At 46.7% G+C, this 27,519-nt stretch overlaps 2 long non-coding RNA genes across 4 annotated transcripts; one reads left to right on the top strand and one right to left on the bottom strand.

The window, feature by feature from the left end:
* Nucleotides 1-27: 27 nt before the first annotated feature.
* On the bottom strand, nucleotides 28-8,498 carry LOC116275756. 2 transcript variants are annotated; one of them, XR_004184986.1, is made up of 4 exons: nucleotides 8,264-8,498; nucleotides 7,610-7,772; nucleotides 6,017-6,106; nucleotides 635-1,771 (listed from the first exon to the last, which is right to left on the bottom strand). It is a non-coding gene; the product is annotated as an uncharacterized LOC116275756 (long non-coding RNA). The 2 variants fall into 2 exon arrangements; XR_004184985.1 differs by lacking the exons at nucleotides 635-1,771; nucleotides 6,017-6,106 and adding an exon at nucleotides 28-162 and having other exon boundaries at nucleotides 8,264-8,489.
* LOC103886075 lies at nucleotides 8,443-27,519 on the top strand. 2 transcript variants are annotated; one of them, XR_001904637.2, is made up of 3 exons: nucleotides 8,443-8,491; nucleotides 24,098-24,322; nucleotides 25,679-27,519. It is a non-coding gene; the product is annotated as an uncharacterized LOC103886075 (long non-coding RNA). The 2 variants fall into 2 exon arrangements; XR_001904638.3 differs by lacking the exon at nucleotides 8,443-8,491 and adding an exon at nucleotides 19,122-19,320.

Genomic DNA, 27,519 nt, shown 5'->3' with positions numbered 1-27,519 from the left:
GGGATGCAGAGGACTTTGGACTTGCCTTATTTCATGGAAGTTACCCAGTTTCTCACATTCCCTGAGGCACTTGTGGACTTGGTCTCAACCTCCTCTGGTGAGCAGCTCTCCTGGCTCCTATCATTTACCTAGTTCCATCATGGGGGCTTGGCTTCCCCTGCACTGTTAAAGGAAGAGATTGGGCCATTAAGAAATGCCCACATTTGGTGTTTTTGTTTGTTTGTTTTTGAGATGTAGTCTAGCTCTGTTGCCCAGGCTGGAGTGCAGTGGCGTGAGCTTGGCTCACTGCAACCTCTGCCTCCCAGGTTCAAGCAATTCTCTGCCTCAGCCTCCCGAGTAGCTGGGGTTATAGGCACCCACCACCACTCCTGGCTATTTTTTGTATTTTTAGTAGAGACAGGGTTTGACCATCTTGGCCAGGCTGGTCTTGAACTCCTGACCTCGTGATCCACCTGCCTCAGCCTCCCAAAGTGCTGTGATTACAGACATGAGCCACCACACCCAGCCAGAAATGCCCACATTTGTGAAGTTGGTTGCTGCTAGGGTCCAACTCTACTATCAACATTCACCGATGAGGTCTGGGAATGGGAACTCGTGTTTAAGCAGACTCCCTAAGTGCTAAGACTGCCCGTCTTTAACCATACTACTTTTCTGATAACAAAGCTGAAATTTTCATCATTACTATTTTTTTGATTTGACATGAGCTACTCTTATTTTAACTAAACTGGAATGTGTCCTGGAGTTTTCACTTTCCTGTAATTCACTTATTATTTTTCTGTTCTGAAACTTTCTCTAATTTTGAAATTAATAGAAAAAGAAAACAACAGATATAAAATATTTTACTCAGTCACAGCGATATGTTTATTTGTGTATTCATTCACCTCCCCTCTCCCCACACAAGAAACTCCCAGCATAGTCCTACATTCTGGAATGAAAATAGCTCCAAAAAGTATGGATTTTGAGGTTCAACATCTGCACTTTTCTTTCTTTTTCCGTTGTAAAAACAAATGGTCTCTAATAATTGATGTCAAACACAGTCTTCAGGCCGATGAAATACAGTAAGCCTGAGAACAAATAAGGGAACTAAATGGAGCTGTTTTATTTAACAGAAAGCACAGTGATCTTCCTTACAAGCTGGATTCCCGAGAGGAAAATGTTTGTAATCAGATTTGACTCTAGGATTAACAGGGCAAGGTGCGACCCTCTTAGTGAACCGAAAAGTAAACAACAGTACACAGGTGTTCTCACCAGGGACAGCAAATGGGAGTTGCCAAGATTACAAGATCCCAAGACCTAAACTATTTCACGTGCTGAACTAAACTCAGAACTTTGTGGGATTTGTTTTAAATTTCTCATTGGCAAGTGGTGACTTCCTGCTCTAGCAAGAAAAATGATTAAAGGGGTTTGTTTACTGTCTCTGACACAAACAACTCTAACAACACGTTTTGTACGCTTGACATAAATGAAATTTAATCAAACTGGTCAAATTCCTTTGGGAGGTGGGGAGAAAATAAATCAATCAGCAAGAAGCACTTGTGATTTCCAAAATAATGATAACGTAAGTCTTTCTCTATGTCTAACATCACTGTTTCCAGATAAGCGACTTAGCTCTACTGTAAAACACAACCCATAGCCAAATTGCTTCTTGTCAAAGCACTACGGGATCCTCCAATAATATCACTTTACCAAGGCAGCATTCAGAACTCACCCTCCCCTACACCTCTGCCTCTGCAGCTTTGTACCCCAGCAGGGGCCAGCCAGCACACGATTTCTGAAAAGGGCCAGAAAATAAATGAATAAATGTAATGGGCTTTTGCTTTTTTTTTTTTTGAGACAAGGTCTCACTCTGTGGCCCAAGCTGGAGTGCAGTGGTGCAGTCTCGGTTCACCACAACCTCCGCCTCCCGGTTCAAGCAATTCTCATGCCTCAGCCTCCTGAGTAGCTGGGATTACAGGTGTGCACCACCACACCCGGCTAATTTTAGTAGAGACAGGATTTCACCATGTTGGCCAGGCTGGTCTCAAACTCCTAACCTCAAGTGATCTGCTTGCCTTAGCCTCCTAAAGTGCTGGTATTACAGGCGTGAGCCACTACAGCCGGCCCATGCTGTAGGCTTTGTGGGCCAGTTGCAACTTGGCTGTTGTGGCGTGAAAGCAGCAATAGATAATATGTAAGTAAATGGGTATGGCTGCATTCCAATTATTATTTATGGATGCTGAATTTTGAATTTAATGCCAATGTGTCATGGATTTTGTGTCTTTGGATTTTTTCAGCTATTTACAAGTGTAGAAACTATTCTTATCTCTCAGGCTGTACAAAAACAGGCAATGGCTAAATTAGGGCTGTGAGCTGTCATTTGCAAAATCTTTCACTTGAATATTTCTCTTATAGGGGACATGATATGGCTGCTGATATGGTGACCTTATGGTATACAACTAACAAATATTCAGTTAAATGAGTAAATAGATTATAATTAAAATGGAAACAAGAACTAAAAGTGATTCTGAATATTTCATCAAAAAACTCATTGCTTTCCCTTTTTTGTTAAGTTCATCCATTGTTAGAAGAGCATTCTGAAGAGACATGGCCAACATTCTTGTTTTCAAAATTATACTATTTATGATGTGTACTAGGAATTAACAGAAGCAGTTAGTACAATTAATTTTTTACAAAAAAAAAATTTACAAACAATTTTTTCCTGGTACAATTAATTTGTTAAAAATTTGGTAAGAACCTTCTCCCACCCCCCAGCACTCCAACCGGGATGTGAATGTGCTGATTGTTCAAGGTGGGATCTGGCTGCTGTGCCCAGGTAGGTTAGGAACCTGAAGCTCTAATTCATCTTCTTGGAGGTATTGGACACTGTACATTCATGTTTTTAAACTTTATACTAAAGCATGCTTCTCAAATGCTTACACCATTTACTTCTTTTAAAATTAAAAACTTGAGCCTGGGTGCAGTGGCTCATGCCTGTAATCCCGGCACTTTGGAAGGCTGAGTTGAGGCAGGCGGATCACTTGAGGTCAGGAGTTCAAGACCAACCTGGCCAACATGGTGAAACCCCATCGCTACAAAAAATACAAAAAATAGGCAGGCATGGTGGCAGGTGCCTATAGTCCCAGCTACTCAGGAGGCTGAGGAAGGAAAATCGCTTGAGCCCAGGAGGCAGACGTTGCAGTGAGCCAAGATCGTGCCATTGCACTCCAGCCTGGGTGACAGAGTGAGACTCCATCTCAATCAATGAATCAATCAATAAAATTAAAAACTTGAGGCGAGGTACGGGGGCATGCTCCTGTATTCCCAGCTACATAGGAGCTTCTCCCAGCTATTGAGAGAAGATTGCTTGAGCCTGGGAGGTCAAGGCTGCAGTGAGCTATGATCTCTGCACTCCAGCCTGGATGGGAGGGCAAGACCCTGTCTCTAAAAATGAAAAAAATAAAAAATAAAAATGAAAAAGATGAGACTTTTATAACTTTCTGAAACAACCATTTCAAATGGTTTTAAAACCATCAAGAAATTGGTATGCTAGGATAATCTTCAACATCCCATGGGAAACTGATATTGAAGATACTGGAATTTACAACCTCACCTATGAATTCTGAATAAACAGTTTTGAGAATGGATGTTTTAAAATTCCTGGCAGGGCCAGGTGCGGTGGTTCGCACCTATAATCCCAGCACTTTGGGAGGCTGAGGCAGGCAGATCACTTGAGGTCAGGAGTTCGAGACCAGCCTGGCCAACATCATGAAACCCCATCTCTATTTAAAATACAAAAATTAGCTGGGTGTAGTGGCACGCACCTGTAGTCCCAACTACCTGGGAGGCTGAGGCAGGAGAATCGCTTGAACCAGAGAGGCAGAGGCTGCAGTAAGCTGAGATAGCACCACTGCACTCCAGGCTGAGCGACAGAGCCAGACTCCATCTCAAGAAAAAAAAAAAAATTAAATTAAATTAAATTAAAAATAAAATTCCTGGCCGGGCACGGTGGCTCACACCTGTAATCCCAGCACTTTGGGAGGCCAAGGTGGGCAGATCCCAAGGTCAGGAGATTGAGACCATCCTGGCTAACATGGTGAAACCCCATCTCTACTGAAAATACAAAAAATTAGCCAGGCATGGTGGCAGGTGCCTGTAGTCCCAGCAAATTGGGCAGCTGAGGTAGGAGAATGGCGTGAACCCGGGAGGCAGAGCTTGCTGTGAGCCGAGATCGCACCATGGCACTCCAGCCTGGGCAACAGAGCAAGACTCTCTCTCAAAAAGTACAATACAAATACAAATACAATACAATACAATACAATACAATACAATACAATACAATACAATTCAATTCCTGGCAGTTTTCTAATATATCACAAGGTGATATTTCTGTTACATTTTGTAGGAGAAGGATTTGTCTTTATTTTTCTTCTGTCTTATATTTTTCCCTTAGATTTTTGCTAAGTCTTGATCACTTTTTTTTTTAGGGACTACAGCTCCTTGACTGCAAAGTAACAACTGTTGCAAAAGGAAGTTTTCTACTTGTTAAAATCCAGTAGCTTGTTAGTCCTATTGTTTAAATACTGGATTTTTCTTTCAAATTTCACAAATATCTTAGGAATGACTGAAACATTTGTGTTCTTAACACTGAGGAAATTCTTGTGTAGACAAATGAGGCCAGATGGAGGGTGCAGCAGAGAGCTTAATATCCTCTTGGAATGGAAGGAGGGGGCCATACTAAAACATGCTCCAGGCCTTCCAGGGGCCCCTATTTTCCAGTATACACATATAAGAGGCATTTTTCTTTTTTCCTTGATTGGGGTCAAGGGTAATTTTTGTGTCAGAAGTGAGTGCTAAGTGGCTGAGTAGGTTTGAGAAAGGCTTAGAAATCCAACTTATAGACAATTCAATTATAATATTTATGATCACTGATTTTTAAAAATTACTGGACCTCTTAAAAATGGTTGGATATGAGACTGGTATATACTGAAGCTAATAGCTGTCTCTTTGCAAAGCGATAGTGTCTCTCTCTGATGACTCACAGGCTGGAGTTGGAGTACAGTGGCACTATCAGAGCTCACTGCATCCTCAAACTCCTGAGCTCAAGAGATCCGCCCATCTCAGCCTTCTGTGTAGCTAGGACCACAGGTGTGTGCCACCATGCTCAGTTAATTTTTTAATTTTTTCTTTTTTGTAGAGATGGAGTCTTGCTGTGTTGCCCAGGCTGGTCTTGAACTCTTGGCCTCAAGCGATCCTCCTGCCTTGGCCTCCCAAAGTATTGGGATTATAGGTAGGAGCCACCTCTCAGGGTCTAAGAGTTTTCTTATATATCAGCAATAACTAACTCTAACGTAATTGGAGAAAAGAAACAGCCCATCCACAATACCCTTCAAACAGAAATGTATGAGATCCCTTTGGGGAAGACTGTGGAACTGGCGGGGTGTGGTGGCTCATGCCAGTAATCCCAGCACTTTGGGAGGCCAAGGCAGGTGGATCACCTGAGGTCAGGAGTTCGAGACAAGCCCGGCCAACATGGTGAAACCCTGTTCTCTACTAAAAATACAAAAATTAGCCAGGTGTGGTGGTTCGTGCCTGTAATCCCAGCTACTTGGGAGGCTGAGGCAGGAGAATCGCTTGAACCCAGGAGGCGGAGGATGCAGTGAGCCGAGATCACACCATTGCACTCCAGCCTGCGCAACAAGAGTGAAACTCTGTCTCAAAAAGAAGAAAGAAAGAAAGAAAGAAAATGGTGGGACTTTAGAAAAAAAACATAGAAGACCCGAATAAACCAAAGGATGCTATGTTCTATAATGGGAAGATTCAAAACTTTTAAAATGTTAATGCAAACCGATGTTAAAGACTAGATGTAACTGGCTTGCCTTCCCAGATATCCAAATATATGCCAAAAGTTAGGGTAATTAAAATAGTGCAATATTGTTGTAGAAATAGGAAAACTGTCAATAAAATAGCTAGAATGTAAATGAGAATTTAATATACAGTTAAAGAGATAATTCAAAAATTAGTAGCAGAAAGAATATACCATTTAATGCTGTGGGAACCATAATATATAGCCAGATCCATTCCTTGTGCCATATAGGTCAGTAAATTCTGATTGGATTAAAATTCAAGTCTGAAAATCAAGACAGTAAGAATGCTAGAAGTAAATTTAGAAGAATTATTTTCTAGTTTTGGAGTAGTTTCAAATTACTCATGCGAGACGCAAAACTCAGAAACTAAAAGGAAAATAGGAGGTATTTGACTAATACTGACTTTGGAAATAGGAGTTGAATAAGAAGCAGGGAACTTTTCAGTTCATTAGTCTGTATATATACTGTATACACGCACACACATATTTTAAAGGAACTGTTCAGGCACTATACACGTCTTTTTTTTTTTTTTGAGACAGAGTCTTGCTCTGTCCCCCAGGCTGCAGTGCAGTGGCGTGATCTCGGCTCACTGCAAGCCCCGCCTCCCAGGTTCACGCCATTTTCCTGGCTCAGCCTCCCAAGTGTAGCTGGGACTACAGGTGCCCACCAGCACTCCCGGCTAATTTTTTTGTATTTTTAGTAGACACGGGGTTTCACCGTGTTAGCCAGGATGGTCTCTTATCTCCTGACTGACCGTGTTAGCCAGGATGGTCTCGATCTCTGACCTGGTGATCCACCCGCCTCAGCCTCCCAAAGTGCTGGGATTACAGGCGTGAGCCATGGCGCCCGGCCCCATACATGTAATTTTTTCAAAACAAGAGAACTTTAAAAAATGTAACAAAAATGTACACCAAAAAATGTATACTTCTTCATACATTGAAGCAATATATATATATATATATATATATATATATATATATATATATTTTTTTTTTTTTTTGGTCAAGCTCTGTCATGTGAGCTGGGTGCCCAGTGGCGGATCTCAGCTCACTACAGGCTCCATGCCTCCCGGGTTCCGCCATTCTCCACGCCTCAGCCTCCCGAGTAGCTGGGACCACAGGCGCCCGCCGCCAGCCCGGTGAATTTTTAATGTTAAAGTAAGAATGAGGGTTTCACCGTGTTAACCAGCATGGATCTCAGATCTCCTGACTCGTGATCGCCCATCGGTACCAGGGTCACTGGGATTACGGGCGAACCGGCGCCCGGCCACGGAAACAATATATTTTACGATTTTGGCGGACGATGTCAGACGCTGGTCCGCAATATTGCGCAATGGCTGAGCTGCAATTGCAGGACCATAACCGGTTCTGCGGGACAGATCGTTAAGGACGCTGAGGCGAAGGCGCAAGCGATAGAAGAAAAGAAGAAGAAGAAGAAGAAAGAAGAAAGAAAAAGAAAGAAAGAAAGAAAGAAAACAGGGGAAGAAGAGAAGGGAGCACCCTGCTTCTAGTGGGCAAAGGCAGCCCCCCTGAGCTTCCACAGCCCTTCGTATTTATTGGGACAATGAGCAGGGAGGAGGCGATAAGATTGGTCAGCTGCTTAATTGATCACCAGTTCCCATTACTAACAGGCTTCAATTATGTCTAATCATAAAAACACTTGCGCCTGGGTCATGACTGCCCTCAGCAGCCCTTCTAGGCGGCAGACACAGTTTGTCAGTTTGCCAGCACCCTGCTCTCGTGAGAAACAGTTTGCTGCTTACTCACGTGGCCTCCAGTGGTATAGTGAGTTGATCACGACCCACAATCTTTCGGCCTCTAAGAGCCGCCGGCGGGGGTAGGGAGGTGCCAGCCTGCTGAGGCCTTTGGGTTCCTAGGCTTCTGGCATTTTAAAATCACCACTGCATTCCACCTTCCCTTGGATAACACCCTGAAACAGGCCAAGAAGAAATACAGGGGGAAAAATTACCTGCTGTTGTATATTTCTATTTCAAATGAATACTAGCTGAACATTTACTAAATAACATTGTTAGGTATCAGCAAAAGCGGGCTTATAATAGTTGGGTGAGGACAGGGAAAGACTTTGAAATGGGCAGAAAAGATTACTGGATGTCCTGCAGGTTCAGTGTGCTTTGGCCTATTTTTCAACTGTGTAAATTTTCACCGCCGCCGCCTATTTTTCAACTGTCTAAATTTTCACCGCCAAAGCCGCCACCAAAGTCGCCAAAGCCGCCAAAACTGCCGCCGCCACAGCCTCCTCAAAAGCCGCCGCCGCCACCAAAGCCGCCGCAGCCAAAGCCGCTGCCAAAGCTGCCGCCACCGCCGCCGCCGCCTCCTCCTCCTCGTCCTCCCCCTTATCCTCCTCCTCGTCCTCCTCCTCGCTCTCCTCCCTCTCCTCCTCCTTCCTTCTAGTAAGCTTACTGGAGTGAAACTTGAACATTTTCAAAAAGGGTTAACGCAAATGATTCTTGTCCAAAGAAATAGAAATAATAGAAGTGTGAAGGGGCGTGGGAAGGGGTTGAGATGTGCCCGTTCAGGCCCGGGGGCACTGGCGAGGGTGTGCGTGTGAGTGGGGGGTGGGGGCGTTAACGGTTTTTTCTCCCCACAATGAAAGAGAAATAGTAAATTCTCCTGGGGGCGGCGAATCAGGTGGGAAGGTGGAGCCAACGCTCTTTGCAAACTGTCTGGGGAGCCAGGGGTTGGTGGCAGGGAAGACTGTTCGGTGGTGACCCTGGGGGAGGAGGAGGGAGCGGGGAGCGGGGGCAGCCCTGGGGGAGGAATGGGAGAGGGAGGAGGACGCGAGGGGCACAGGGACAGCCTCCGGGGCGGGGCGCGGTGCCACCCGAGCCCGAGGATGGAGGCTGAAGCCGCCGCGAAGCTGCAGGTAAGGGGAGCCGCTCTGGCCCGGCCCAGGGCAGTCCGCCTCCCTCCCCGCGCGCGGCAACAGCTCCTCCCCGCGTCTCGGGTTTCAATGGCTCTGCCTGCCCGAAACCTGGGCCCCCGCGCTGCTAGAGGATCCCGTAAACAGCGCGCAGCGGCCAGGGAAACTTTCCCCTTAGCCGGCGCCAGGGTGCCGCGAGCCGCGCACCTGTTGTTGCCCCGGGACTGAACTGCAGCGGCGGGCCGGCGGGCGGGGCTCCTGGACGTCTAGTGCGGGGCCGGCGGGGCTCCCGCACTCACCCTCGGGAGGGTTTCAGTCCCTCCCGGGAAAAAGGGGGAAGAAATGCTCGGGGGAGCCAGAAGAGGCACTGCCAGCATCAACTCCACGCGCGCCCCGGCCTCGGTCACGGCTTGTCCCGGAGGTCCCCCAGCGACACCGCGCGCAGGGACTGACCTGGGCTTGCTTCCCAGGCGCGGCAGCGAGGGCAAGCCCCAGCCTTCCCAGGGCCTCCGCCGTCTTGTCTGTGAAATGGGAACCACACAGTGCGGGAGAATTCTTTACGGCACCTCTGGTTACTGCTAGCGCCCTTCCGCCCCCGCCACCCTCCCTGGGCCGGGACGCCTCGGCAGTGGTTGGGGGCGGGGAATTGGAGCGGGTGGGGGTCGCAGGAGCCCGGGCTTCATGCCAGTTCTGGACCTGGAGCGCGCGCGTCCCCGAGCCCGTCGCTTCCCGGGCCCCAGAGGGTGCCATGCTTGGCCCCTCTCTCCAGAAAACCAGGCAGAGCGGGTGCACCTACTGAATCTGAAAGCACATGAAACAGAACACCCCAAAGCCCACCAGCCCCTGAAATGCTGGGATAGGAGCAAGAGCAGGGCCCTTGGATGCTGAGAAAGTGCCTCTTTCCCTCCTGCTCCTTCCCTTCTCCTTGTGGGGACACGTGGCAGGGCCGGGTGTGGGAATGGGACCCGTTTCTCGAGGGATGGAGGGCGCGGTGACTGGCTGCTGCCTCCCCCTACACGTCCAGTCCGACCCGTTAGGCGCCCTGGCCTCAGGTGGCCCGCCCGCCCCAGCAGCAGCTCAGTCGCAGACTGGCCACCTTCTCCCGCCACACGTCTCGGTAAGGGAACAAAAAATCTCATAAAGGCTCCTCTGCCTTTTCTTGGAAGGCAACTTCAGCGGCGAATTACGCTGTTTTATGACTTGCTCTAAAAGCTGTGACTTTGAGTTGCTTTTCTCCTGATTTTAGTTGAGTGAGTTAAGAAGGGAAGGTAGCTATTAGCCAATTGTATATCCATACAGTTACATTTTTTGTGGATGTTTTAGTTGGCCTAGAGATTGAGAAGGGGTTTTTTGCTTGTTTATTTGTGTGTGTGTTTTGAGACAGAGTCTCTGTCACCCAGGTTGGAGTGCAGAGGCGCAATCTCATCTCACTGAAACCTCCGGCCCACCCCCACCCCCTCCTGGGTTCAAGCAATTCTCCTGCCTCAGCCCCTCCAGTAGCTGCGACTACAGGCGCTCGCCACCATGCCTGGCTAATTTTTGTATTTTTGGTCGAGACGGGGTTTCACCATGTTGGCCAGGCTGATTTCGAACTCGTGACCTCAAGTGACCCGCCCACCTAGGCCTCACAAAGTGCTGGGATTATGGGCGTGAGCCACCATGCCCTGCCGAGAAATGTTTTTTGTCTTTCGTTTTGGAAGGGGAGATACTATTTGTTTTTTGATTGTTTTCTCTGTGCTTCTTTCTAGAAAGTTGGGTTTCATGGTTGTGGATGGCAAGTACTGTTTCCAGTTTACACGTTGGAGAACTAGGGCAAGGAAAAAAAGTTATTTGCTCTTTGAATCTCATCTCTCTCATCTACAAAATGGAGGAGGTTTTGCCCACTTAGGGGTTTATTGTACAGCAGTATTACACCGAGGTGCTCCCAGAAGCTCCTGCCTGCCCCTAGGCCTGTGAGTGATTTCATGAGTCAGAGGGTTCCTTCCAAGGATTGCTTTAGAGATCTGTCTTACTCTACCCAGTCTCCTTACCTTTTAATGGGAAAAGTAATGGTAATTTCATCTTCTGGAAAAGTATAGTTGGCTTAAAACGGTTTAAGGATTTTCCTGTATTTCTTTCAACTTTTGCTGTGGCTTTGATGGTCGCTGATGGCCAAGATGACACACAGCAGTTGCACATTAATAATTTCCACATGTACTAGATCCTAATGGATTGGAGTTTTGCATAGCTGAACCATTGCCTGAACTTTGGTAGCCTCTTTCCAAAAAGGGCTTGAGCAAATCATGTCTACTTGGGAATCTGATTTCCTGTAGCAAGGAAGCAGGAAACTAAGAATTAGGCTTGCAGGTAAGGCTGTATCCCAGGTTCCACTGAGCTCTAGTGCTGAAACACAGCGAGAAGGCACACAACATCCCCCTGGGAGCTGTGCTCTGTCTGCATAAGTCTCCTCAATGTTGGTGTGTCTGGTTTTCAGGAGGCAGGTGTACTGTCTGAAGAGGCTTTGGAGATACCCCAAATAATTCAGGTCTTGACCTGCCCCAGGGCCACACACATGCGTATGCTCTCTCTGCTGTCTGTCTGTCTGTCTGTCTCTCTCTCTCTCTCTGGATTTCTCAGAGTGTGTATGTGTTTTTAATTTCCCCGGTGCTGCAGACCTTCTTAGGTTCCACCAGACCATCTGTTGCTGTCATTTCAGCTTGGAGTGCAGTGGAAAGAAAAAAGAAAGACACAGCCCGATTCTGTTACTGCCCTCATCCTTTACCTTGGCCTTCCATCATCTATAAGAACTTAACCTGCCTTGTAAGGATTAGATGAGACTGTGTGCATAAGAACCAACCGCCAGGCCCATGGCAAAACTGAGAACAGATTGTGGAGAAAGCCATTTGTTCTGACCTCCTCCCTTCTGTTTACATACAAAACCGAAGCCTTTGTGAGAATTGTGTATGTTATGACTTTCATTTAGGAAGTCAGTTAAGTGTTTAAATTTGGAAAAGGGTGTTCTGACAATTTGCACTGGTGATAAAGCAGAGAGGGGCCTGTGCAGTGGCTCAAGCCTATAATCCCAGCACTTTGAGAGGCCAAAGTGGGCAGATCACCCACGTTAGGAGCTCGAGACCAGCCTGGCCAACATGGTAAAATCCTGTCTCTACTAAAAATACAAAAATTAACCGGGCTTAGTGGCGGGTACCTGTAATCCCAGGTACTTGGGAGGCTGAGGCAGGAGAATCGCTTGAACCTGGGAGGCAGAGGTTGCAGTGAGCCAAGATGGCGCCACTGCACTCTAGCCTGGGCGACAGAGCAAGACTCTGTCTCAAAAAAAAACAAAAAACAAAAAAAAAACTGAGAGGGTTAGTAGACCAGAAAGATAGCAGGTGAGGGGAAAAATTGAGGGTGACTCAGAAGCTTGGGTTTGGGGGTGGGGAACAGGGACAGTGGTGACACCCATAGAGGAACTGGCTCTCAGCGGGGGAAATGGTGCAATAGAGACATGGTGATTTCAGAGTGTTTCGGGACATACCTCCCGTTGGAGATACCAAGAGTTGGGAGAAAATACTAACTCCAGAGCTTAGGGGGAATTTAAGTGCTAATTCTAGAAAAGCCAGTGCCTGCACCTGAGCTCTGAGGGACCCCCTGTTACTTAGTGGAGAGAGAACAGAGCAGATGGAACCCCTGGAAAGGCTGTCTTAGCCCTTGGGGCATGGGAGGAGGAGAGGAGCTGAGGACAGGGGCAGAAAGCTCAGAGAGTGAGAAGTGTTGAGGACCTGGTTTTGAGACAAGGCCCCAAAGGAGGAGAGACCAGAAAGGAAAGAGGCCAGAGGCAGGTCTGATGCTGAGGAAGACTGAGACACATGCAGGTTTGGAGAGGCCCAGAAAAAGGATCAGGGAGGGGAGAGTTGCTATATCTCGGGACGTTAAACAGGGTTGGGTACAGCTACCATTTCCAAAGGGTTTGCAGGAATAAGAAAAAGGAGGAGGCTGAGCTCGAAGTGATGTCAAGCATTAGGGAAGGTGGCTTTTCCTTTGTGTTTTTGGGTGGGCGAGGACTGAATACATTTTTAGTAAACTAACCTTTAGGAACAGTTTACTATATGCCAGGTATGGTGCTAAGCCCTTTCCTACAGTACCTTAAATGATTTTAACAATAAATAGTATACATGGATCCAAAAGTTCCCCCTTATCCAGTAGTATATTTTCCAAGACCCCCAGTAGGTGCCTGAAACTGAGGACAGGACTGAACCCTATATATACTATGCACGAATTTCTCTTTCCTTCTTCACAGACAGCTTCAAGGATAGAAATTTGTTCTTACTGCAGATCTTAGCAAGCTCAGTATAGGACTTTTTTTTCTTTCTTTCCTTACTAAATTGAGAACTTTCACCTTTTCGCTTAAAGAAAACACTTTACTGGCTGGGCATGGTGGCTCATGCCTGTAATCCCAGCACTTTGGGAGCCCGAGGTGGGCAGATCGCTTGAGCCCAGGAGTTCAAAACCAGCCTGGGCAACATGGCGAAACCCTGTCTCTACAAAAAATGCAAAAATTGGCCAGGTTTAGTGGCGCACACCTGTAGTCCCAGCTACTTGGGAGGCTGAGGTGGGAGAATCACCTGAGCCCAGGGAGGTTGAGGCTGCAGTGAGCTGTGATGGTGCCATGGCACTCCAGCCTGGATGACAGAGACCTTGTCTAAAAAATATATATATATATATATGAAGGAAGGAAAGCAAGCAAGCAAGCACTTCACAGCATCTCTTTGGCATTTCTGAATTGCCAGCATCTCTACTTTTATGCTTTGGGGCCGTGATTAAGTAAAATAAGAATTACTTGAACACAAGCACTGTGACACCAGAACAATTAATCTGATCATTGAGATGGCTCCTAACTGACTAATAGACAAGTAGCATTGACAGCGTGGATCCATTGGACAAAAGGATGATTCATGCCTCTGGTTGGACAGATCCAGATGCCTCGAGATTTCATCATGCTACTCAGAACAACATGCAATTAAAAACTTTCAAATTGTTCATTTCCAGAATTTTCCATTTAATATTTTCAGACTGTGGTGGTCTGCAAATAATTGAAGCCTTGGAAAGCAAAACTGAGGATAAGGGGGGACTACTGTACTGTTATTATCCTCGTTTCACTGGTGAGGAAGCTGAGGCACAGAGATGAAGTAACTTGCCTAAGGTCACCTGGATAGTAAGTGGCAGTGTGGCCATGGGGTTGGTGGCGGTTTGATTCCCAGAGAAAGGAATCTGTCATGAGGGTGAGGTTCAAAGTGAATGCTCCCTCCCCTCCAAAAAGTGGAGTCCCCTCTAAAAAAGTGGAGGCCTAGAAAGTAAATAATTTATGATTCAGTTTCTAAGGGGACTCCTTCAGAGATGACCTCATGTAGACATAACATTTTTTAAAACCAGGCCAGGCGCAGTGGCTCATGCCTGTAATTCAAGCACTTTGGGAGGCTGAGGCGGGTGGATCACTTGAGGCCAAGAGTTTGAGACCAGCCTGGCCAACATGGTGAAACTCCATCTCTACCAAAAAAATACAAAAAAATAGCCAGGCATTGTGGCTCATGCCTGTAATCTCACCTACTCGGGAGGCTGAGGCACAAGAATTGCTTGAACCTGGGAAGTGGAGGTTGTAGTGAGCTGAGATTGCACCACTGCACTCCAGCCTGGGTGACAGAGTGAGACCCCATCTCAAAAAAGAATACTCCCCCAACCAAATAGTCATCAGTCATTTTGGATCTTCTCTAGTCTGTGCTGTGTAAGTGTCTCTGTAGGGGAACGTGGACCCAGCATGTCTGGGATTTCAGTTCTTGGGGAGCAGGGCCTCACTGGGGACCATGGACGGGGGCTGGGCTGGATATCTGGACTCATAACACTGCCATAGACTATTCCCATTCCTTCATCAGTGTGAAAGGAAAGGATGAGGTGGCCTCTGAAAGTCTGCCTGGCTATGGAGGTTGTCAGTTACTTCTCACCCAAGCAGATAATGCAGTCAGTGAGGGCAGTACCTGCGCTGATCCTCCAGCCCTAGTGCCGTGCCTGTACCTGGCACACAGCAGGCGCTCCGTGAGCATGGGATGGAGGAAACATTTCCTGTTAGGTGCCGCAAAGACCCTCATAGGTTCTGTGGTTGTAGGAAAGTTCGCTGGGAGGGATTTTTTTGTGATTGGGTGTATCGACCACCTGGCCAGGGCTCTGGACAGCCCATCCCCTAGAATGTCTTTCCAGGGATCCTGTTCTTCCTGTGAGGGCCAGCTCCACAGTGAGTTCCCCTGATGGCCCAGGCATCTGCATTTCCATCTTCTGTTGTGATTCCTTGCCATGTAGTGGCATCTACACTAGAGATGGTTCTTGTCACCCCCTTTCTACACATCAGGGGCTGTAGGATATCTGTATGAAATGGGATCTCCACAGCATAAGATGGTTGGTGTCCTGACCCCCTCCACATGGGTCCTGCCATGGCCTGGCAGGACAGAGTGAATGACCAGACGGCCGGGACTTGGATAGGGTGGTGGCAGGGCAGTGGATGCTGAGCGTTATCATTTTGACCTTTGAAACCCTAGTCTGGCAGCCAGCTGACCAGTCTTTGCTGGGCTCCTGACATTGGCTGGCTGCTGGTTCCTCTGATATTCAGATTTACAGCTCAGCCCTGGGAAATTCAGAGGACTGTAGAAAATGGCTGTTTTGTGGTATAGAAAGGAACTTTAGGGAAAAATTTAAATGCTTGGTCAGATGCCCCGGGGGTCACATGACTTTTAAAGTCAGGGTTGCTGGAGGGCTGGAAGAGCAGTTGCAGGTCAGTGACACCTGTCAGACCTGAAGGTCTGGGGCTTTGGCAAGCAAAAGTGGCGGTTTAGAAATGCCACGCCTTCTAGTATGCCCACCCATGGTTGTGGGTTTGCTTTTCCAAGGTCAGCAGTCAGCAGGCTTGGGCAGAGGTGGGGCACACAGGCTGCATGAATCCAAAGGCCACTGTTGAAATCCAGGCATGTCCCTCCACCCCCTACTGCTCTTCTCCCTGTCTTTCTTTCCTGTCCCATTCTTTGGGCCACTCTGAGCCTTCTCACTTCAAACCTTTTGCATTCTATATCCCCAGGCAATGGCTTCATTTCCCTCCTAAGAGGAACCTGCTCAAACCAATGCCTATTAACTATCAAGGCACAGAAAACTTTCCATGCTTCCTTGCTCTTCCAAAGCAGGGCAGCCACAGAACCACCAGGAACTGCCCTGAGGCTGAGTCCTGGGAGTGCATGGGGAGGGCAGGAGGGGAACTCCTTGTGATGTGTGTGTGTGTGTGTGTGTGTAAGGGAGGCTCCCATGGCCCAAACCCTCATAGACCACTTGGTTTCCTTTACTTGAAAAAATTAAGATAAATGTGTTTTTTTTGGAAACCGAGTCTGTAACCACGATTGGCAAATTCCATTAACACAGAGAAAGCTGCGTTCATTTCTTCATTGCATTTTGCAATGAAGTTGATTTTTCGGAGTCTTTGTTGCATAAAGCGCCTCCCAATACTGCCCCCTGTCCAGCTGTATTCTATTAGACCGGTACTTAGCAGATTATTTTTGGTGTATGCATGTATGTGGCAGAGTTGTATAATATTCAAACAGCGAATTATGGTTGGTTACTCATTTTTACCTTTATGGTTCCCAAGAAGTGATTTGTGTGATACACGGATACTGCCCACATTTGACCTGCTGGAACATCTTGAAAAAAAATTTTTTTAAGCTATGCAGGAGGAAAAAATAAGCTATGCTTTATTTTTTTCATAATATATGAATACTAAATTAAAATATTATTAAAATATTTAAAAATACTGGGGGTAAAAAAAAAATCTCTCCTCCAAAAGAAAAGTCTAGTTATTTGTTGATGAATATCTGCTTTTAAGAATAACACTTACACATGGTTATTGGCAGATCATCTTTTCTTCATTTCTTGCCTTCTTTTATTTATTTATTTGTTTGTTTGTTTGTTTATTTGATGGAGTCTTGCTCTGTCACCCAGGCTGGAGTGCAGTGGTACGATCTTGGCTCAATGCAACATACGCCTCCCGGATTTAAGCGATTCTTGTACCTCAACCTTCCGAGTAGCTGGGATTATAGGCGCCCACCATGACACCCAGCTAATATTTGTATTTTTGGTAGAGACAGAGTTTCACCATGTTGGCCAGGCTGGTCTTGAACTCTTGACCTCAAGTGATCCTCCTGCCTTGGCCTCCCAAAATGCCGGGATTACAGGCGTGAGCCACGGCACCCTGCCCATTTCTTGCCCTTTAAATGAGTTGAGATTCCCTTCACCTTTGCCCCAGTCCCATTTTTTTCTCTTTCCTTTGAAATTTAATATCTATGTTTCTATTCTTTTAGAAGCTAACTTAGAAATCTTAATATGCATGTTTCACTTTATTTTCAAATCAATGATTTTTAAAGCTTTCTCTGGAAAAATATAAGGTTCTTAGAATGCTTATACTCCAATTACTCCTTCTCACCTTGTGTACTATTGTTTGTAGCACCTTAGTTCTATGATGATTTTTTTTTAGCTCCTCAGATTAGATGCTTGTGTTCTGTATTCTCAGCATTTTGACTTAGATTTATTCACATGTTGATATTTTTGTTGTTCCCATTCCTTCTTGACTGTTACCTCTTTATTGTTGTTGTTGTTGTTGTTGTTGGTTTAAATTCTTTTTTTTTCTTTTTTTTCTGAGATGGAGTCTCACTCTGTCACCCAGGCTGGAGTGCAGTGGTGCAATCCCGGCTCACTGCAACCTCCGCCTCCAGGGTTCCAGCAATTCTCTGCCTCAGCCTCCCGAGTAACTGGGATTACAGGCACGTGCCACCACGCCTGGCTAATTTTTGTATTTTTAGTAGAGACGGGGTTTCACCATCTTGGCCAGGCTGGTCTTGAACTCCTGACCTCGTGATCCACCTGCCTCAACCTCCCAAAGTGCTGAGATTACAGGCATGAGCCATCGCACCTGGCCTTAAATTTTTTTCCTTTATTTTTGTCTGACCGAGTTAACCCAAAGAACTGGTCTTTGAGCTCTGAGATTGTTTCCTCAGCTTGGTCTTCTGCTGTTAATACTTCTGAGTGTATTATGAAATTCTTGCAGTGAGGCTTTTTTTTTTTTTTTTTTCAGTTCAATCAGTTTAGTTTGATTTTCTTTCTTTCTTTCCTTTCTTTCTTCCTTTCTTGATGGAGTCTTGCTCTGTCGCCCAGGCTGGAGTGCAGTGGCGCAATCTTGGCTCACTGCAAGCTCCGCCTCCCAGGTTCACACTATTCTCCTGCCTCAGCCTCCCGAGTAGCTGGGACTACAGGTACCCGCCACCACACCTGGCTAATTTTTTGTATTTTTAGTAGAGACAGGGTTTCATCGTGTTAGCTAGGATGGTCTCCATCTCCTGACCTCATGATCTGCCCACCTCGGCCTCCCAAAGTGCTGGAATTACAGATGTGAGCCACTGTGCCCTCTCCCCTCCCCTCCCCTCCCCTTCCCTTCCTTTCCCCTCCTTTCCTTTTTCTTTTCTAGTGTGGGTCCTAGGACCGAAGATCACATGTTGTCATGACTCCTGGAACTGCAAAACTCGGAGGGGTACTGGGAGCCCAGGTGGGGGCGCACCAGGGAGGTGCAGGCACCTGCCCAGCAGCCAGGAGGGGAACCTGTGACCCACCCATAGTTCCATTACCAGGCTACAGCTCCTGGGCCGCCATCCTGCGGCTGCCTCTGCTCTCCACCCTCCCTGGAGGCTGATGCTGAAAGAAGGGACCGGAGGCCTGGGTACTGATCTCCCTCACTCATACATACTCCCTCAGCAGAGGGAGTGGGGCCAATAGGGACTATGATGTCCTCTGGATGCCGCCTTCCTGGATTGTTCATTTGGAACTTCTCTTCCATTTCAAGTTTCCCTGTGATGCTCATTGAAACCAGATGGCACTTGCTCAGCAGTTTGGAGGAGAAGACCTGTTCCCCCGCAGGTGTGGTGTGGGCCTTTGGGATCATTACCCTCCCCAGACCTGGCAGCTCCATCAGGTGGTGGCTCTTTCTCCAGTCGTCCTTGACACCTTTAGTGCCCCTCCTTCTTCTGTGCCCTCTGGTGAGCTGGGGTTTTCTGCATCTGTGGTGACCATATTTCTGAACCCAAAACGAATCATGGGTATGAGAATTCTTGGGGTGTTCAAGGGAACAAATATTTATTTATTTATTTATTCATTTATCGAGACATGGTTGTACTCAGTCTGAACTCACCCAGGAGTTCAGTGCCATGATCATGGCTCACTGCAGCCTCGACCTCTGGGCTCAAGCCATCCTCCCACCTCAGCCTCCCTAGTAGCTGGGACTATAGGCATATGCCACTATACTCAGCTAAATTTTTGTACTTTTTTTTTTTTTTTAGAGAGATGGGGTTTCACCATGTTGCCCAGGCTGGTCTCAAACACCTAGTCACAAACAATCTTCCTGCCTTGGCCTCCCAGAGTGTTGGGACTGCAGTGGGAGCAGATCTTTGAAATTGTGGCTGCCCTGAGAAACCAGGGACACATGGCAGTTGTACCTCTGCTGGAGCATCCTGGGAGGTTTCCAGTGATGGGACTTCCTTTTTGGGTATGGTCAGACTAGTTGCATGCCTTTTTATTTCACTTGTTGCCTAGGTTTCTCCCTCATGAACTTCACTTATTTCAGTTACCAAAAAATACTTTGTAGATAATGATGGGGGCTTCTTACATTGATGGCCCAGAAACACGGGAAGATGTAGGTTAACCAGATGGCCTAGGCACAAAAGCCATATCCACACATTCTAAACAGGGAGAGTGCTGAGAGCACACCCTTTGCTTTATTTCTGGGAAAAAAAATATTGCCTCCTTCCCTTAAGAAACTGATCTGATTTTTCAGTGTGGCCGTCAATGTTCATCTACCCTAAGGATACTCAACTCTACTTCATGTTGTTGTGTACATAAAGCCTAAGGGTTGGCAAGAGGTTCCGGCTTCACCTAAAATACTCATTCACTGGTTGTGAACTCTTTTGTGAGAGGTGGATTCTGAAAGTGAATGTGTGGCTCTTGAATACTGCGATCAACACCAGCTCTATTAGCAGCAGAACTTGGGGGGTTTCAGGGAAAGAGACCTGGGGCAACAAAGGGAGGGTAGATGGGCAGAGCGGGGGTGAGTGGGGCGGAGCTGGAATGGGGAAGGCCAAGGTAAAGATGGACTGAGAGCTGAGACTAGCTGAGGAGCCCTGGTCTGCATGGCTGGGGCAAGGCTGGCTCAATCTCAGCTCACCGCAACTTCCATCTCCTGGGTTCAAGCAATTCTCCTGCCTCATCCTCCTGAGTAGCTGGGACTACAGGTGCCTGCCCCCAGGCCCAGCTAATTTTTGTATTTTTAGTAGAGATGGGTTTTCACCTCGTTGACCAGGATGGCCTTGATCACTTGGTCTTAAGTGATCCATCCACCTCGGCCTCCCAAAGTGTTAGAATTACAGGTGTGAGCCACCGTGCCCAGCCCCTTGGACACATATCTTTAGGTGGTTTATTTAACAAACACTTACAAGAGTCTACAATGGGCTCGACTTACATGGGGGAAAGATGCCCATTGTGAAAGAACCCTTACAGTGGACTTTTTTTTTTTTGAGTCAGGGTCTCACTGTTACCCAGAGTGGAGTGCACTGGTGTGATCATGACTCACTGCAGCCTCGACATCCCAGGCTCAGGTGATCCTCCCACCTCAGCCTCCCAAGTAGCTGGGGCCATAGGTATATACCACCACGCCCAGCTAGTTTTTAAATTTTTTTGTAGAAATGGGGTTTCTCCATGTTGCCCAGGCTGGTCTTGAACTCCTGGGCTCAAGTGATCTGTCCATCTCAGCCTCCCAAAACCTGAAGCCAGGCCAGGTATGTTAGTTTCATCGGGCCCCCATGTCAAAATACCACAAACTGGGTGGCTTAAATATTGGTCATTTTATTGTTTCACCCTTCTAGAGTCAGAAGTCTGAGATTAATGTGTCAATAGGGTTGGTTCCAGGCATTTGGAGGTGGGGCACTCATATTTCCTTCTGAAGGCTGTGCGGGAGAATCTGTTCCATGCCCCTCTCCTAACTGCTGGCAATCTTTGGCATTCCTTGGCCGGCAGATGCATTGCCTGGATGCTTGCCTTCATTTTCACATGGCATGCTCCCTGTGTGTGTGTCTGTGTCCAAATGTCCCTTTTATAAGGTCACCTGTTGTATTGGATTAGGGGCCTACTCTACTCCACTGTGACCTCCTCTTAATTTAACTGTATCTGCAATGACTCTATTTCCTAATGAAGTCACATTCTTAGGCACTAGCGTGTTGGGTACCAAAATGTTAAGATTAGGACTTCAACATAGGAATTTGGAGTGTCAGGGACACAATTCAACCCATAACACCAGGTCCAAAGGGTGAGGCAAAGCCTGGATGGTGCCTGGGCAGTCGGGCAGGAAGAGAACCTGGGGTGAGAGTGAGGAAGAGTAAGGACGCTAGGGTCCTCGGGTGCTGAAGGATCAAGGAGCAAAGAGGGAGTGACCGAGGCAGGAATGAAGCCTGGATTCTGCCTCGGAGCTCCTGAATGCTTTCAGGAGGCAGGGCCCCTCCTAGGTGAGTTAGCCTGAGATGGCTCAGGTTCCCACATACTCCCTGATGGATGGCACCCATTTAGAAGTGGGGTGCTCAAACCGTGGGGAGTAGCATGCATAGGGCCAGTGGTGAGGCCAAGAGGCCTCAGCAATACTGAGATAATAAACTGCCCATCACTCCACAGTCCTGGCTAAAGACTACGTCTCAGGTCCCAGTTCTGTCCGTTAAACCAGGATATTCTGCCGACTCCCTAAAAACTTAGCAGGCTTAAAATCTGAGCCTTGTCTAGGCTGTTGGTGAATGTGGCAGCAACTATGAGTTGTCTTCCAATACCTATTCTCCTTTTCTTCCATAGTAAAAAAATCCCTAATCTTTAGCAAGGCATATGAGTTCCTGAAATAAAAGCATTTCCCAGCCTCCTTGCTGGGAATATGTGACCACATAACTAAGTTCTGACCAATATGAAGTAAGCAGAAGCTCCTGGGAAATTTCTGCCTTGGGAAATCTTCTGGTTCAAGACAACCTTCCTTTTTTCTCCTCCTTTTCTTCTCCCCTCTATCCCCAGTCCTTTTCCCATAGCTCTCTATTATTGAGCATTTAATATAAGCCAGGTGTCCTTCTAAGCATTTTATGTCTGTCAACTCCTTTGTTTCTCAAATGAGGAAACTAAAGCATACTTGGCACATGCCCTTATTTCTGTTTTGTTTTGTTTTGTTTTCTCTTTCCTCCGTCTCGTGGATGCAAAAATATAAACTAACCCAAGAGATTCATTCTTTAGAAAGTGATGCCTTATACCTAGGATTTAGTCAGTGGCTCTTCAGAAAGCCACTTGTCATGTAGAAAGCAGCTTTGCTGGCCGCCACTTTTGATCAAGGGCTAAACTCTGAGGGTGACATGCTGCTAAGGAGCTGAAAAGAGCCTGGGTCCTTGCAGCAGAGGCTGGTCTCCAGACCTGTCTGTCCTTCTTCTTGGGCACACAGCTAGGCTACATTCCCCAGCCTTCCTTGGGGCTTAGAATAATTCCTAGCCAATAGCACTTGAGTAGATTTGAGTGGGCCACCTCCAGATGTGGCCCATTACAAGTCACATTCTCTGCTTTGTGCTCTTCCCCATCATCTGGCCAAGTACAGAGGAGTCTGAGGATTTAAGTAATAGCAGAGCCACAAGATAGAAGGAATCTGTGTCCCTGATTCTGTGAACACATATCTTTAAGTGGTTTATTTAACAGATACTTACAAGAGCCTACAATGAGCTAGACCTACATAGAGGAAAGATGCCCACTGTGGAGGAACACTTATATTGGACTTTTTCTTTTTCTTTTTTTCTTTTTTTTTTTTTGAGACAGGGTCCCGTCCCATTCTGTCATCCAGGCTGGAGTGCAGTGGCATGATTACGACTCACTGCAGTGTCAGCCTCCCAGGCTCAATTGATCCTCCCACCTCAGCCTCCCGAGTAACTTGGACCACAGGTGCACGCCACCACACCCAGCTAGTTTTAGTATTTTTTTGTACAGATGGGGTTTCTCCACATTCCTCAGACTGGTCTTAAACTCCTGGGCTCAAGCGATCTGCTTACCTTGGCCTCCCAAAGTGCTGGGATTGTAGGTGTGAGCCACCATACCCAGCTCTGCATTGGATTTTTGTTTGTTTTGTTTTGTCTTGTTTTTGAGATGGAGTCTCCCTCTGTTACCCAGGCTGGAGTGTAGTGGCGCGATCTAGGCTCACTGAAACCTTTGCCTCCCAGGTTCAAGCGATTCTCTCACCTCTGCCTCCCAAGTAGCTGGGACTATAGGCACACATCACCATGCCTGGCTAATTTTTTTATTTTTAGTAGTGGCGGGGTTTCACCGTGTTGGCCAGGCTGGTTTCAAACTTCTGACCTCAAGTTATCTGCCTGCCTCAGCCTCCCAAAATACTGGGATTACAGGTGTGAACCACTAAGCCTGGCCCCCACATTGGACTCTTGAATAACCAGAGGGAACCATCTTCATTGGGTTAAGATGTTGACATTTGCAGATTTGTCTCTGTAGCCAGCATTTATTTGAACTAAAATAATCCTCAAGACCATTGTGGAACAGATTGGCCACACTAACCCTGAACAGGCTGCATAGGGACTTCTATATGAGAGAGAAACAAACCATTATGCTTCTTGCTTTCTCTCTGTTATTTCCATGACTTCTGTAATTCTCATTTGTTACTTGGAGTTTTCTGCTATGCACAGATCAAGCTAATCCTGAAAGAGAAAGTGACAAGTGCCTTGGTCCTCTTGGTGCTTCCCTCCCTTGCTTCTTGCCCCTGTTTTGGTCCAGTGTGCAACTAACGTGGACCCTGGGGTTTCCCACAAATGTAGCTTTGCCAGCTTTAACCCTCAGAGGTTCCAAAATGCCACTTACTCCAAGAATGCCCTTTGGTGCCTCCAACCCAGGTCACTTCAGGTGATAATCCTTCTGCCTGGAAGGGTTGGGCACCCTGATATGCAAAAATCCGCATTAACTTCACAGATGACTCAATTAGTGGGTGATGACTTACAGGCAGTGTGTATTACAATGGCCTTTCTAGTTGTGATCTTCCCAGTTGACATTTTTAAAATTTGATCTCTACAGTTTCCAAAAACACTACTTGACACCTGTGGATTTAAAAATGAAATAGCCTCAGATACAAAATAACCTTTCCCCAATCCATTCATTGTAGTTGGAAGCTGGTCTTACTAATGGCAGGGCGACCATAACACTTGGTTATGAACCAGGGTATTGCCTCCAACCAAGCCTTAACAATCTCATCCTCCCTTTAGCCTTCCATGATTAGACCTCAACTCGTGAGAACTCTTGCCTTGCTCATAAGTGGGAGTACATGCTCATAGCTCTAGAAATCTCCCAGGAACCAGACATCATGGAAGCTAGAAAGGCTAAGGGAGTCCAGCCTTCCTCTAAATTGGCCAACAGTGGAGTGGTGGAAAGATAACCAGCTGCAAACCAGACAGACCCAAACTTGAATCTCACCTCTGCCAACCTACCAGGTACGTGAGTTTTTCCAAGTTATATCACTCGCCTGATACTCAGGCGCCTCATCTGAAAGATGAAGACTCTTCCTATCTTGCAAGGACGAAGCATATGGAATGGAAAGCCCTCTGTCAACATGGTTATCTTTGGAAGTGATTGCAGCTCTCTTGCTTCATTCTCGCACACCTCTGGAGCCCTTGGTCTCAGTTAGAATCCCAGCCCTGACACTTAATGAGGTGTGTAACTTGTTCAATAATCTAACTTCTATGTACCATCTTTTAAAAAAAGACAATAATAGCACTACCCGCACAGCACTGTTGCGAGGATTTGGTGAGTTAAAGTGTGCGTAGTACATAAAGCAGAGTGTGTAGAAGTATCCAGTGAATTGTTATTATCATATGAAGAGACTATTTGGTTGATCTCATCAAGGACAGAAAGCTCCTTGGGGGTTGAAACCTTGTTTGTATACCAGTTACAAACTTCCTTTTGCTGTTAAACCCAGTCCTTACGATGCTCAGTCAAATCCTGTGGACTTACTGGCTGGTCTGCTGACGTGGAAACAAGGTACGGTGTGACCCATCTCCGGGAGAGTAAACTTTTGGGCACCTGCACAGTGTCCGAGCCTCAGGTACCACCTCTAAATGGATGGAACCCTGTGTCTGTGCCCATAGCATTGGTCTGGTCTGTCATCAGAAAAGAATCTTGCTGTCAGATGATTACACATCCTCCCATAGTCTAGTGTAGTTTAGGTTAGTTTAGTTTTTGAAGACAGGGTCTTGCTCTGTCCCCCAGGCTGGAGTGCAATGGCATGATCATGGCTCACTGCAACCTTGACCTCCCAGGCTCAAGTGATTCTCCCACTTTTGTCTCCCAAGTAGCTGGAACTACAGGCATGCACCACCATGCCTGGCTAATTTAAACATTTTTTGTAGAGAAGGGGTTTACCAGTGTTGCCCAGCCTGGTCTTGAACTCCTAGGCTCAAGCGATCCTCCTGCTTTGGCCTCCCAAATTGTTGGGATTACAGGCGTGAGCCACTGCACCTGGTCCCCAGCGTGTAGAGGATGGTGCAGGTTCTGTTTTTAAATGTACCTGTTGAGTATGTATTAGCTCAGAGTTTACCTGAGATGTGCATCTGGGGTCTACGTTCTTTGGCACTGTCACTCATTTTCTTCCTCCAACATTCTCCCAATCTCTCTCTGTTAACCCCAACAACCTGCCACCCCTCCCTAACAAAGGATTCTCAGCTCAAGGCCAATTGGATCAAGTTTTTCTCCTGCAGAAATTGTGGGGAGGTGGCTTCAGAGGCCCACAGGCAGAACCCCGCCCAGACTCATAAACCTTTCTTTGGCTTGTACCAACTCCTCTATTGCAGGCTGTGGTCCAAATAGGTTATACAAGTCTCTACCTCTTCTAGCTGAAGCTAACCTCCCAGGAAAAGGATGAGAGGAGAAAGCCATCCTGCCTGATGTGTGGATAACACCACCACCAGAGTCTCCTGTAATTTCAACTCGATGACATGCAGCCACATGACCTAAGGCACGTATCTCCATTCACAGGGTGTGGTCAGTACTCCGTGAATGTCAGATGTTCTTTCTGCCCTGTCTCCTGTCCTCCTGGAGCCTGCCCTTACCCAGTGAGTCCCTGGAGAGAACATTCTAGCATCTGGCTATGAGCTGTCACACACATGGGTTTCTTTCGGTTCCCAGAATGATGGAATTCCAGCTCCTGGCTGCCTGCAAGAAGCTTGGGAGCAGCACAGGCTTGGCTGTCCCAGAGGAAGAGCCTAGCATTGGGCCAGGCGGCTCAGGAGGGCAGATGAGCTCGGTATCTCCTGTATGCAGACCAGGTCATCACAGGGACCTGCCTCCGCATTTGCATCCTCCGCGGCATATTTTCCCAGCACATGCAGCATCGGGAACTTGAACGTCCCTCTGCTTTTCCTTGTGTGAGACCCACCAACCCCGCATTAGGAAGGAGCCTGAACATTTGACGGAGCTTTCCCGTCACCTGTGAGCAACGTTCAGGCTGCTTCCGAAGAAAGAGACATCCCCCTGCTGAGAGACACCCCCCTGCTGTTTTCTCACAGTGGGACGATTCAACTTTGTCTTTCTCACAATCCCAGATAATTCTATCTTCCCAGGTTTTGTCATCTTCACGGACTACTTCATATCTAGTTATGAGTCAAACAAAACCCGATTTAACTGATAACTAACCAGCCATCACGTATCCCTGAAGATAAACCTGGTTTATCCTTTTTATACCCTCTGGCAGAGCAAAGGAACAAGGAGTTCAGGGAAAAAAAAAAAAAAACACTAGAAACAACACTGACATATGTCGTTAAATACAAATGTGAGCAGCCTTGATTACAAGTGTTGTTACCCTCTTTTAACAGGCACCTACCCCGAACTTTCATTAACCCCTGCTAGCTGAGAAGCAGCTTGTGTAAGCGAGGTGCGGGGATTTTGTCAAAGCCTGCCTTAGTGTAAAAGGCAGGGCCACCCACCATGAACTTCTCTCTGTGACTTCATTCTTTAGCAGTGCTCAAGTGTAAATAAACTTGTTTACCAGGATCAGAATGGCCATGTTAATGAAGTCTTATTTGTGTCACCACAATGACATGTAATTTGTGCACAGTTGGACTCAGAGAGTGGACAAAACCAGAGAAATTGTATTTCTGTTCTGAAGTTTCCATACAGATGCCTTGGGCCAAAGTTAGTACAGCCAATATTTGTCTATTTCTTTTGATTGTGTGTCCATGCTAGAGAAAAACCTTGTTACTGTGCCCAGTGTGGTAAATGAAATTATACTGTATGCAATGAGAAGAAAAATGAAATAAGAAGCATTGATGAATGTACCCACGGGTGTAACCTTGGTGGCCAGTATGTGGTTGTTATGAAACGAATGCAAGAATATGAGGACCCTAATTATTGCTTTCAACTGACAGAGTATGGTGAATATATAGAGAATGTTGCTGTACAACACTGGCTGTGTCTCAAAGCAGCTTTAGAAGTAAATATAGAAATTCTTGTGTACATGCTATTGCATAGAAAGTCATTAAGAAAAAAGCAAGACAATTTGTTAAGACCTTGTTAAGTGGAGCTGGGGTATGATTAATTTTGTTTGTTTGTTTTTGTTGTTCCCTAGTAGAGATCAACGAAGTACAGACTATGGGACCAACTGCTGCTTTTGTAAATAAAACTTTATTGGAAAAAA

Source organism: Papio anubis, chromosome 7, assembly GCF_008728515.1.
Source record: "Papio anubis isolate 15944 chromosome 7, Panubis1.0, whole genome shotgun sequence".
Classification (NCBI taxonomy): domain Eukaryota; kingdom Metazoa; phylum Chordata; class Mammalia; order Primates; family Cercopithecidae; genus Papio; species Papio anubis.
Note: the sequence above shows the minus strand (reverse complement) of the source record. Positions and strands in the feature narration are given on the sequence as shown.